Below are 12179 nucleotides of genomic sequence, written 5' to 3'. Positions count from 1 at the left end.
TTTTATAGTTTATGACTAGAAGATACTCGTCAGGACCACTACTCTTTGATGAAGCACAGTTCGCAGAAACCAAAGAGAAATAAGGCGAAGCTTAATATACACAGAGAACGAGCAAGAGGATGATACTCAACCCCCAACCGAAGAGATGGCTAAAAACCAAGACAATCAGCTACCTCCTGTAATTGTAGTTAATCAAAATCCTACTCCACGCACTATATATGATTACGCTAAACCTTCTTTAATAGGAACTGAATCGAGCATAGTTAGACCTGCTGTAGCTTCAAATACTTTTGAACTAAAACCTAACACTATTCAAATGATACAACAATTTGTTCAGTTTGATGGTATGCAGGATGAGGATCCCAACGCTCATTTAGCAAACTTTTTGGAACTATACGATACATTTAAAATTAATGGTGTTTCTGATGATGCCATTCGTCTTCGATTTTTCCGTTTTTCATTGAGGAACAAAGCTAAACAGTGGTTGAACTCATTACCACGAGGGTCAATTACTACTTGGGAACAAATGACCGAAAAATTTTTACTAAAATATTTTCCGCCGTCTAAAATGGCTAAATTACGTAATGATATCTCTTCGTTTGTGCAAATGGACTTAGAAACTCTTTACAATGCATGAGAAAGATACAAGGACTTACTGAGAAGGTGCCCTCACCATAGGTTACCGCTTTGGCTTCAGGTGCAAACATTCCATAATGGCCTGAATCCTTCAACTCGACAAATGGTTGACACAGCTGCTGGTGGAACCATCAATAATAAAACACCTGAAGATGCTTATGAGTTTATAGAAGAGATGTCACTGAATTCAGTGGCAAGTCATGAGTACTAAGCCAACTAAAATAGCAGGCATTTATAACGTCGATTCGGTTACTATGCTGTCAAACCAGGTAGAACTTCTAAATAAAAAGATTGATGGTTTTCTTAGTTCTTCACAGGTTCACCCAGTAATGCAGTGCGAAGTAAGTGGAGGTGGAATAAGCCATTCGGAATACCAACCTTATGGCCACAACATGGATAACGAGCAGTTAAATAACATGGGTAATAATCATCGATCTCAAAACAATCCATATAGTAACACTTACAATGCAGGTTGGAGGAACCACCCAAATTTCTCATGGGGCGGCCAAGGAAATCAAGGACCACAACATCCTCCGGGTTTTCAACAGCCACCATATCAACAGGAAAAGAAACTGAACCTTGAAGAGATGCTCACAAAGTTTATCGCGGTGTCAGAAACCCATTTTCAGAGCACCGAAACAACATTTAAAAATCTACAAGCATCAATCCAAGCGCTCGAAACTCAGATAGGCCAGCTTTCTAAAATAATCTCCGAATGACCACAAGGTAGCTTTCCAAGTAATACTGAACCCAACCCAAGGGAACAGCTCAACGCAATTAATATTTAAGATGATGAAGGAGTCGTTGAGCCTGAGCCAGAACCAAGGCAAGAAACTGTGGTAAGCAAAGGTCAAGGTGAGGTAGGTCATAATAAAAACAAATCAGTGAATGTTGAATATAAACCTCATGAGCCATACCCCAACGCGACAAGGAAAGACTGCTCAGATGAACAATTTGGTAAATTCCTTAAACTCTTAAAAAAATTACATATTAACTTACCGTTTATTAAAGCCCTATCGTAGATGCCATACGCAATGAAATTTTTAAAGGAGCTTTTAGCAGATAAGCGGAAATTGGGCGAGGCATCGCATTGGAGCTAAACGCAGTTTGCTCAGCTATTCTCCAAAATAAACTACCCAACAAACTAAAAGATCCAGGGAGTTTTACAATTCCTTGGTTAATTGGTAGTTTAGATGTTAATAATGCATTAGCTGATTTAGAGGCTAGTATTAATGTCATGCCCTACAAAATGTTCAAACAATTAGGTCTTGGGAAACCCAAACAGACTAGGATGAGCATTCAATTAGCAGACAAAACTATAAGATTTCCTAGGGGTATTATTGAAGACATGCTAGTTAAAATCGATAAATTTATATTTCCCGTTAACTTCATTATTTTAGACATGGAGGAAGATAACAACACTTCTTTGATCTTAGGAAGGCCCTTTTTAGCAACTGCTATAACGATTATTGATGTTGGCACAGGTGAACTCACACTCCGTGTGGGAGACGAAACAATCACTCTTCAAGCTCGCAATTCTGGCAACACATCGGAGATTGAAGGTGATCGTTTAACCCATTCTACTAAAACTGACAATATGGTACAACCTACTTTGCAGGAAATGAGTTTGAAGGAAGCACGTGAGTCATTCTCAAGCAAAAGTAGAGGACTTGTTCATGAAGATCGAAGGTTACAAATCGAGGAGCAAGATGAATGACAGACGCATAAACCGAGAACACACGATAAACCAAAACTACGCTAGAACGAGCTCAATACCTTTCCAAATCAACTTAAGGTTGGAGATAAAGTCTTATTAGATGCCGCAGATCCTCACATTGTCACTACCACATCGAATGAAGAAATCCTTCTTACGGTACTTAGCATTTTCCCATTCGGTACAGTCAAGGTAAGTCATCCCAAGTTCGGCACTTTTGAGGTAAACAACACCCGTCTAAAACCTTATTTTGATGAGAATTGTAACACCCCGTACCCGAGTCCGTTACCAGAGTCAAACACAAGGTGCACACAGACTTAACTTAATTATTTTCACAGTCCATTTAAAATTTTCCAGACAAGCTGGTTACTGCGTCACTTTCGCCTTAAAAATCATATCTGGAGTTTCAAAGCTCGAAAATCAGTTTCGTAATTTTTTCCATGAAATTAGACTCATATTTTCATCTACATATTTTTTTCTAGAATTTTTGGTCGGGCCAATTAGTACAGTTTATTAGTTAAAGTCTCCCCTGTTACAGGGATCGACTACACTGACCTTTGCGCATTACGACTTGGATATCTCCCTGTACAGGGCTTCAATACTGATGCTGTTTGTTTTTATAGAAACTAGACTCAAAGAGGAATCTATAAATATATAGCATGACTCCTAATTATCTCTGGTTAATTTATAATGAATTTCCAAAGTCGGAATAGGGGATCCAGAAATTGTTCTAGCCGTGTTTCACGAGAACTTTAATATCTCTTAACATATAACTCATATGACCGTTTCGTTTCTTCCATATGAAAGTAGATTCATCAAGGTTCATTTACATAATTTATTCACTATTTAATTCCATTCCTAAAATTTTTAGTGATTTTTCAAATCCACACCACTGCTGCTGTCAGCATCTGTTTTCAAGGTAAACTTTACCTATTTCGTGGTTTCCATGGACCAACTAGAGTTTTGTCATACATAGGTCCACATATAATCATATTTAGCCATTCCAATGGCTGATCATTTTCCCAACACTTCCATTCCAATCCATAGTCACATCATGAAACCATACATATATACATAAACACAAATGGTCTAATGCCATACTCCACTTTTACGAGCCATTTTCGCATGGCTGTACACACATACATCACAAAACGTACTTGAAAAAAAAACAGCAAAGGGTAGTCCTATACATGCAATATCCAGAGTTCAACTAAAAGAGTACCAAAAGGGCTTTGATAGTGTGGATGACTTCGACTCTGATGATCCCAAATCCGATAGCTAATGAGCAAAATCTATAAAACAGAGAGCCAAAGCAACGGGGTAAGCATTTTAATGCTTAGTAAGTCTCAAGTAATGAAATCAGCTTTGACTAAAGTATTACATTCACATAGCTAAATGAATCACTTTAGTAATACACATTCTCATAATCATACTTACTTCACACTTCATCAACATATACACACACAAGGTATCAACCTATCTAAGAGCCGAAAGTTCGTTAGTCGATTGAATGAATACTATTTCAAACGAATCGACTTTTCCGATGCACATGCAAACATACCTTATCGTTTGGGTTTTTCGAGCGTATTAATTGAATTTATTGCAGCACAAAACGCTCACCTTCAAACCAAGTTTCTTCGGAATTTAGTCGGATATAACCACAAGCACAATTGCCTTCGGGTCTTAACCCGGGTATAGCAACTCGCACAAATGCCTTTGGGTCTTAGCCCGGATATAACAACTTCGCACAAATGCCTTGGTCTTAACCGGATATAGCAACTTCGCACAAATGCCTTGGTCTTAACCCGGATATAATCACTAGCATAAATGCCTTCGGGGCTTAGCCCGGGTATCATTCAATTGCTCACGCACACATATATCAAAAATCACGACACGTCCATATTTCATTTTCGTTACTAAGGCTCAAACACAAAACATTTATCAAACCTTTCCAATTTCGACTCAATAGCCACACACAAAGAGCATGATTTCAATTGACTTTACAACATAGTCCCTACGCACATTCGGCTATCCGCCATAATATGACAAATCATTTCAATATAATACAAGTAGGATCATTACTCGAAGACTTACCTCGGACGTGGTCGAGCAATTTCGACGGCTATTCGACTACTTTTTCCTTCCCTTTATCGGATTTAGCTCCCCTTTGCTCTTGAGCTTAATTTAACAAATAAATTGATTTAATAATTTGAGCATCGAAAGAGGAATTCAAGGTACTTAGTCCACATATTTTCATTAGACATTAAAGTCACATATGTACGGAAATCATGAATCAAACTCAACACATTAGTTAGTACTCTCCTTAGTCAATTTTCTAAGCCAAGAATAGGCATCAATATGCTTGCCTCTAACCGAATGCATGCACACCAATCCCCCTCATGTGGCGAATATGCATGTCCATGTTGAGGCCAATTATACACTTAATACCACACATAAACGGCATACATTTTACTAACTAACGCATTCCATATTGTAACTCAATACGCATTAATCATTTACTTCATAACCGAAACATCATCATATGAAACAATATACCTTGAGATAGTATATATATCATACCAATACATCATGTGCAAACATATATATATATATATATATATATGCTAGAGCCGAATCTCAAAGTTGATTATAACTAAACATGAACATAAATCCAAAACACAAATCTTACCTACCATGCAATAAGCATAAATTATACTTATGGATGTACCATAGCCGAATACATCACAACACCATACCATTTCGATTTTGGTCATGGTTAAACAAAGAACTTAATGTCTCACTCAAAAATGCTAAAAAGAAAGTCCAAGAGCCATCAATCCACCATCACATGTATCATTAGCAAGCTTCATATTTAACATGCAATGGCATTAACACAAAATCCACCTTGGCGAATACCATCCCCATGACATAGGAAGGATTTGAACCATGGCTAATAAGAACATCAAGTTAGCAACCAAAAACATGCATGAATCTCATGGCACAACATCAAACATACCTTAATCTTGATACAAGTATGGCCAAACCTCTTCCTAATCCTCTTCCAAACCAAACATGAAGCAAAAACTCCTCCTTCTTCCTTAGAATTTTCGCCAAGAGAGAATGAAAAGGATGAACAATTTTTTTTTTCTCTTTTCTTCAACTCACGGCAAGGGGGGGAAACACTCACCATTCTCTTTTTTTTTTTTTCTTCCCTTTCATTATTCAATTCCCATGCTCATTATTTTATTTTTTTCTTACATACACCATTTTCACAACATGTTTTATGACATGTTTTTGCCCATAATCCCTTGTCATGGCCGGCCACTAGCTATTAGGGGGGGAAATTTGACATGCAAGTCCTCCCCTTTGATTACATGCACTATTAGGTCCTTATAGATTAGCCTATCACATTTCAAAAGTGTCACACAAGTCCTAATAACTGAATTCACATGCAATCGACTAAATCGAAGCTTGAAATTTTCACACATTCATAAATACATATTCTCGACAATAAATATTACGTTCAAACATTTCGGTGACTCAGTTTAGCGGTCCCGAAACCACTTCCCGACTAGGGTCAATTTTGGGCTGTCACAAGAATGATAGTAGGAATGAGGAGTATAAACTCCTCAAACCACCATGATCATTCAATGGAGAGGTAAGTCGAGCTTAGACTATAAATAAGCGCTTCTCGGGAGGCAACCCGAGCACTAACTGTATTAACTTCTTTAAAATTTAGTCTTCAACACCTAACTTACTAATGGAGCTCTTGAATATATGTTTTCCACAGAAACACGACCAAGCACACGGGAGTGCTTAGGGCTGTGTGAAAATAGGGTAACGATTTTCCCAAACACGGGATACGATAAAACGCCACGGCCGTGCGACATGGCCGTGGTTGAACCTACCAACACGCCCTTGTCTAGCACCCGTGGTCGAACCTGTTAGATTGACACGGGTGTGGTTCTACATACACGGGCGTGGGAGAGGTGAACAATGCCAGACACGACCGTGCGACACGACCGTGTGCACCCACATGCCCAAGGAACACAGGCGTGTACTAAATGTCAGACGCGCCCAAACTCAAAATTCACAAATCACACGGGCTGAAATTGGGGAACACGAGTTTGTTACCTGGCCGTGTGCCCCAAAATCTAAAAATAGGCTGCACTATTCATTGTCTTCTTCACCCAAAAAGCCTAACCCTAGCGACTGCAAGTCCACACGCCCTCCCCGCCACGCCCGTGCGCTGCTTCCAACTTCATTCCTGACGCTTCTTCCATTTTTTAGCGTTTGTTCACTCTTTTACCTTTAACTCCATGTAACACCCCGTACCTGTATCCGATGCTGGAATAGGGTACGAGGTATTACCAGATCATAATACATACCATTAAATAAAACTGAGACAAAAAAATATGGCATCCAATTAGATCATGAATCATTATAACATATGCCTTTAACAATATTAGCCAATTTCAATGGCTTTGTACAAAATAATATGTCAAATACTGTAACTAATATTTTGTACCTAGGCAATTATGACACGTAACAAAATAACTAAGCCTACTATACACGCCATAATTCAAAATGTTTAGTTCTAATACCAAAAGTAATCTTGATAGTGCGGCAGATCTTCAACGATCTCTAACTCCCATTAACTTGCTGGATGACACTATAAGACGAAGAGAGAAAAGAAAGTAAGCTTATAGCTTAGTAAGTAAGTATATAAATAATAATTAAGGAATCTAATATGTTTACAAAATAACTCAAGTATATCTATTTTTAATTTCACTATTTACTCCAATTTGGTCAAGCTGTCTCTCCTGCGTCATGTTCACTAAATAAATCATAACTCAAGTTACGAAACTCGAAACTAAAATCCGTAAAAGTTTCCTAAAACTAGACTCATATTACTTCTTACTAAATTTTTTATATAATTTTTGGTCCATCCAATTAGTACAGTTTATTAGTTAAATTTCCCCTATTATACAGCTCGACTGATCTGACCTCTGTTCACTACGAATTGATTTTCTCCCAGTACAAAAGTCACATAGCCATAAAATTTGTTTCCTTTAAATATAGACTCAATAAGGAATCTAGGCATATAAACTATATTTCTTAATTATTTTTTTAAAATTTTTAATGATTTTTCAAAGTCAAAATAGGGGATCACGTAGTCATTTGGAACAAGTCTCACAAAAATATAAATATCTCAAAATATAGGATTCCTTTACTTGCTCTGTTTCTTTTTCATGAAAATAGACTCATTAAATTTAATTTCATATCTCATTCAGCCCCTAATTAAATTCCTACTAGTTTTGGTGATTTTTCAAATTCACGTTACTGCAACTGTCCAAAACAGTTTTATTGCTAATTCACTCTTTCACATTTTCTTTGTATTAACCTCATTTTAACATGCATATCACAATTCATTTTCACCACATTTCATACATCACAAGTATAGGTCCATGATTACAATGTCACCATAAAATCATCCCGTTGAACACTTCGGATCAATCCTCGATACTTGGTGGTTTCAGCACATAGCTCCACCCATCATATTTCATATAGTTCGGCTCACTTGTACATAGAGTTGATCATGGGTTTGGCGGGCTGGCCTAAAGGCCCGCCTAAAAAATGGGAGGGTTTGGGTAAAATATAGGCCCAAAAATGGGCTTGGGCAAAAACGAGGCCCGCTTAAAAAAGCGGGTCGACCCTCGAGTAGAGTTTTTGGCCGGACCACCGACCAATTATATATTAATATATTTTTTATTTTATTTTTAATTATTTTAAATTTTTAGTATAACTATTTTTTATTATATTGTTAATTTGTGTATTGTTTTAAGAATTGTTTTAGTATTATTTTTATTTGTTTTAATATTTATTTTATGTTTTTAAATATATTTGATTTATTATATTTTTAAATTTTTTATTTAATGAAATAAGAAAAAAATTAATATAAATTTGGTAGGCCAGTGCTCGGGCTTAGTAATTTTATTTCGGACCGGGCTTGGGCAAAATTTTAGGCCCATATTTCGGCCTGGGCCTAGTAGACGGGCCTAAAATTTTATTTGGGCCCGGCCCGAACCCGGCCCGGCCCGGCCCATGATCACCTCTACTTGTACACATGGTGAATACTTAGTACTACCCATGTAACCTAGCCAGTTTATCTCGTAGCTCTCTTATCTACATGGTGTCCTTCACTTGGAACCACACATGCGACCTAACTACATTTATACTCTCCCGTAGCTCTCTTGTCTACATGGTATACATCCCGTATCACACATGTGACCTAGCTACCATATAGTACCTCGTATCTCTCTCGTACACATGATGTGCACTCAGCACCATACATGTGACCTAGCTACGCACCATCTTTATTATCCAATCTTTCCGAAGGTTCAACCGGGATTTTTCTCTCTATTACTTATTTCCATTCTTCCAATAGTCGATTATGGTTCAAAATCAGCTAAAATATATAAAATATGCTGAAATATAAAAACGTAAATAAAGAAAATGTATTGTTTACATACAAACTTACCTCGGTGCAAAATATGAAAATTTTGCAATTTAGTCCAAAATCTTTTCCTTCCCCCGTTCGAGGTCGATTCCACACCTTTCTTAATCTATAACAACACATTTAGCTCATTTAACACTTATACTATCTATTTCAATCCAAAAATCACATTATGGAAAAACTACGTTTTTGCCCCCTAAATTTTACAAAATTACGATTTTGCCCCTAGGCTTGGAAATTTAATTTCACCCCTTGTTCTTATGTTTTATGACATGCTGATCATTTTTCCATTCTATGGCAACGTCAAATTCTCACTCTAACACATAGTTATGAACAATAGGTATTTTTACCCATTATGCCGTTTTGCTCGTTTTTGCTAAAAATCGCTTAGAAAAGATCGTTCTCCTAACTTCAAGCATTCATATTCTACCATCAAACATCAAAATACATGCATATAATTCATTGGTAAATTTTTAAACATAAACCCTAACTTTAAATAATGGTAGAAATAGGTAAATCGAGCTATGAGGATTTCAAAAATGTAAAGAACATTAAAATCGGAGCTTAAATGCACTTACTATTGAGCTTGCAAGCATGGAAAAAACCCTAGCTATGGTGGACATACACGGTTCGGCCAAGGAAGAAGATGGATGGACAAAACTTTGGCTTATTTTTCCCATTTTATTTCATTTAATTACCAAATGACAAAAATACCCTTAAGGCATTTCTTTAAAATTTTGTCCTATTCATGCCGATTTTTGTCCATATAAAGTATAATGGTCTAATTTCCAATTAAGGACCTCTACTTAAAACCCCCATTTCAATCAAGTACTTTATGAACTAGAACACACATTTTTCACCTATTTCAATTTAGTCCTAAACATCAAATTAAACACCTAGTCATAAAATTTTCAACCTCGGATTCGTGGTTTTGAAACCACTGTTTCGTTTTGGCCCTAAATCGGGCTGTTACAACTCTCCCCCCTTTAGGGATTTTCATCCCTAAAAATCTTATTGGTAAAGAGGTTTGGGTACTGTTTTCTCATGGCTTCCTCCGGTTCCCACGTAGCTTCTTCTACCCCATGTCTTTGCCATAACACTTTCACTAAAGCTATACTTTTCTTCCTCAACTGTTTCATTTCTTGAGCCAAAATCTTAATCGGTTCCTCATCATAGGTCAAGTCCGATCGAATCTGAATTTCTGTTGGAGAAATCACATGTGAAGGATCAGAACGATAACGTCGCAACATTGATACATGAAACACGTTATGAATTCTTTCTAACTTTGCCGGTAAGGCCAACTGATATGCCACTGGTCCAATCCTTTCAATAATCTCGTATGACCTAATAAAACGCGGACTCAACTTGCCTTTCCGGCTAAATCTCAGAATCTTCTTCCATGGTGACACCTTCAAGAACACTTTATCACCCACCTGAAATTCAATCTCTTTTCTTTTTAAATATGCATATGACTTTTGTCGATCTGAAGCAGCTTTCAAGCAATCACGAATTACTTTTACTTTCTCTTCAGTTTCTTTAACTAAATCAACTCCATGAATCTATTTCTCACTAAGTTCGGTCCAATATAAAGGAGTCCGACACTTGCAACCATACAAGGCTTCGTATGGTGCCATCTGTATACTCGACTGAAAACTGTTATTGTAGGCAAATTCAACCAAAGGTAGATATTTCTCCCAATTGCCTTCAAATTCTAAAACACAGCATCTAAGCATATCTTCGAGTACTTGGATTATTCTTTTTGATTGACCATTTGATTACGGATGAAACGCGGTACTAAAATTCAATTTTGTACCCAAAGCTTCTTGTAACTTTTTCCAGAATCTCGAGGTAAACCTCGGATCTCTATCTGATATTATAGACATAGGTACCCCGTGCAACCTCACAATTTCAGCAATATATAATTTAGCTAATTTATCAAGTGAGTAATCGGTACGTACCGGCATAAAGTGAGCCGACTTTGTTAACCTATCAACCACTACCCAGACAGCATTCTTCTTTTTAGGAGTTAAAGGCAAACCGGTGACAAAATCTATGGTAATCCTATCCCATTTCTACTCAGGTACCATCACCGGTTGGAGTAATCTTGAAGGCACTTGATGCTCAGCTTTTACTTGTTGACAAATCAAACACTTGGTTACAAATTCAGAAATGTCCCTTTTCATGCCTGGCCACCAATATAACTTCTTTAAATCATTATACATTTTTGTGCTACCAGGGTGAACTGACAAACAACCACTGTTCTCCTCATGTAATATCTTCTGAATCAATTCATCATTTTTCGGTACACATATCCTGTCTCGAAACATCAAACAGTCATCTGGTCCAACTCGAAAATCTGAGTCGTAACTCGATTCGCACTGAGTTCTCTTGGTTTGCAACTCACTATCATTCTTTTGAGCATCACAAATTAGTTGGAGAAATAACGGTTTAGCCCTCATCTCTGCCAAGATTGACCCATCATTAGACAATGCTAACCTCGTATTCATGGCTCTCAAAGTAAAAAGAGATTTCCTGCTCAAGGCGTCAGCAACTATATTCGCCTTCTCCGGATGATAATCAATCACTAGCTCATAATCTTTCAATAATTCAAGCCATCTCCCCTGTCACAGATTCAAATCCTTTTGATTCATCAAGTACTTCAAACTTTTGTGATCAGTAAAAATTCGGCATTTTTCACCATACAAATAATGACGCCAGGTCTTCAAGGCAAAGACAATAGCTGCCAATTCCAAATCATGTGTAGGATAGTTCTTCTCATGCGGTTTTAACTATCTCGAGGCATAAGCTACAACTTTACCCTCTTGCATCAACACACATCCAAGGCCTATCAATGATGCATCACTATAAATTACGAACTCCTTCCCTGGCCCGAGCTGTACTAAAATCAGTGCTTCAGTCAATCGTGCTTTCAGCTTTTCAAAACTCTGCTAACATTTATTAGTCCATTCAAACTTAACATTCTTTTGCAGCAACTTAGTCATAGGAGAGGCAATCATCGAAAATCCCTTGACAAAATGTCTATAATACCCGGCCAAGCCTAAAAAGCTTCTAACCTCGTATACATTCTTTGGCGGTTTCCAATCAACGATCGCCAAAATTTTGCTTGGATTCACCCGAATACCATCACCTGAGACTATATGTCCCAAAGATCTAACTTCATGAAGCCAGAACTCACTTTTGCTAAACTTAGCAAACAATTTCTTTTCTCTCAAGATCTGCAATATGGTTCTCAAGTGTCCGGTGTACTCAGACTCATCCCAAGAATAAATTAGGATGTCATCTATGAACACT

General features: G+C 37.3%; 1 non-coding gene across 1 annotated transcript; it reads right to left on the bottom strand.

Annotated features, from left to right (window-relative positions):
- Positions 1-574: 574 nt before the first annotated feature.
- LOC128279840 (small nucleolar RNA R71) lies at positions 575-681 on the bottom strand. The gene has a single exon (XR_008270033.1). It is a non-coding gene; the product is annotated as a small nucleolar RNA R71 (small nucleolar RNA).
- Between the last annotated feature and the right edge of the window lie 11498 nt (positions 682-12179).

This window comes from Gossypium arboreum, chromosome 8 (assembly GCF_025698485.1).
Source record: "Gossypium arboreum isolate Shixiya-1 chromosome 8, ASM2569848v2, whole genome shotgun sequence".
In the NCBI taxonomy this organism is placed as follows: Eukaryota; Viridiplantae; Streptophyta; class Magnoliopsida; order Malvales; family Malvaceae; genus Gossypium; species Gossypium arboreum.
This window is presented reverse-complemented; position numbering and strand designations above follow the sequence as displayed.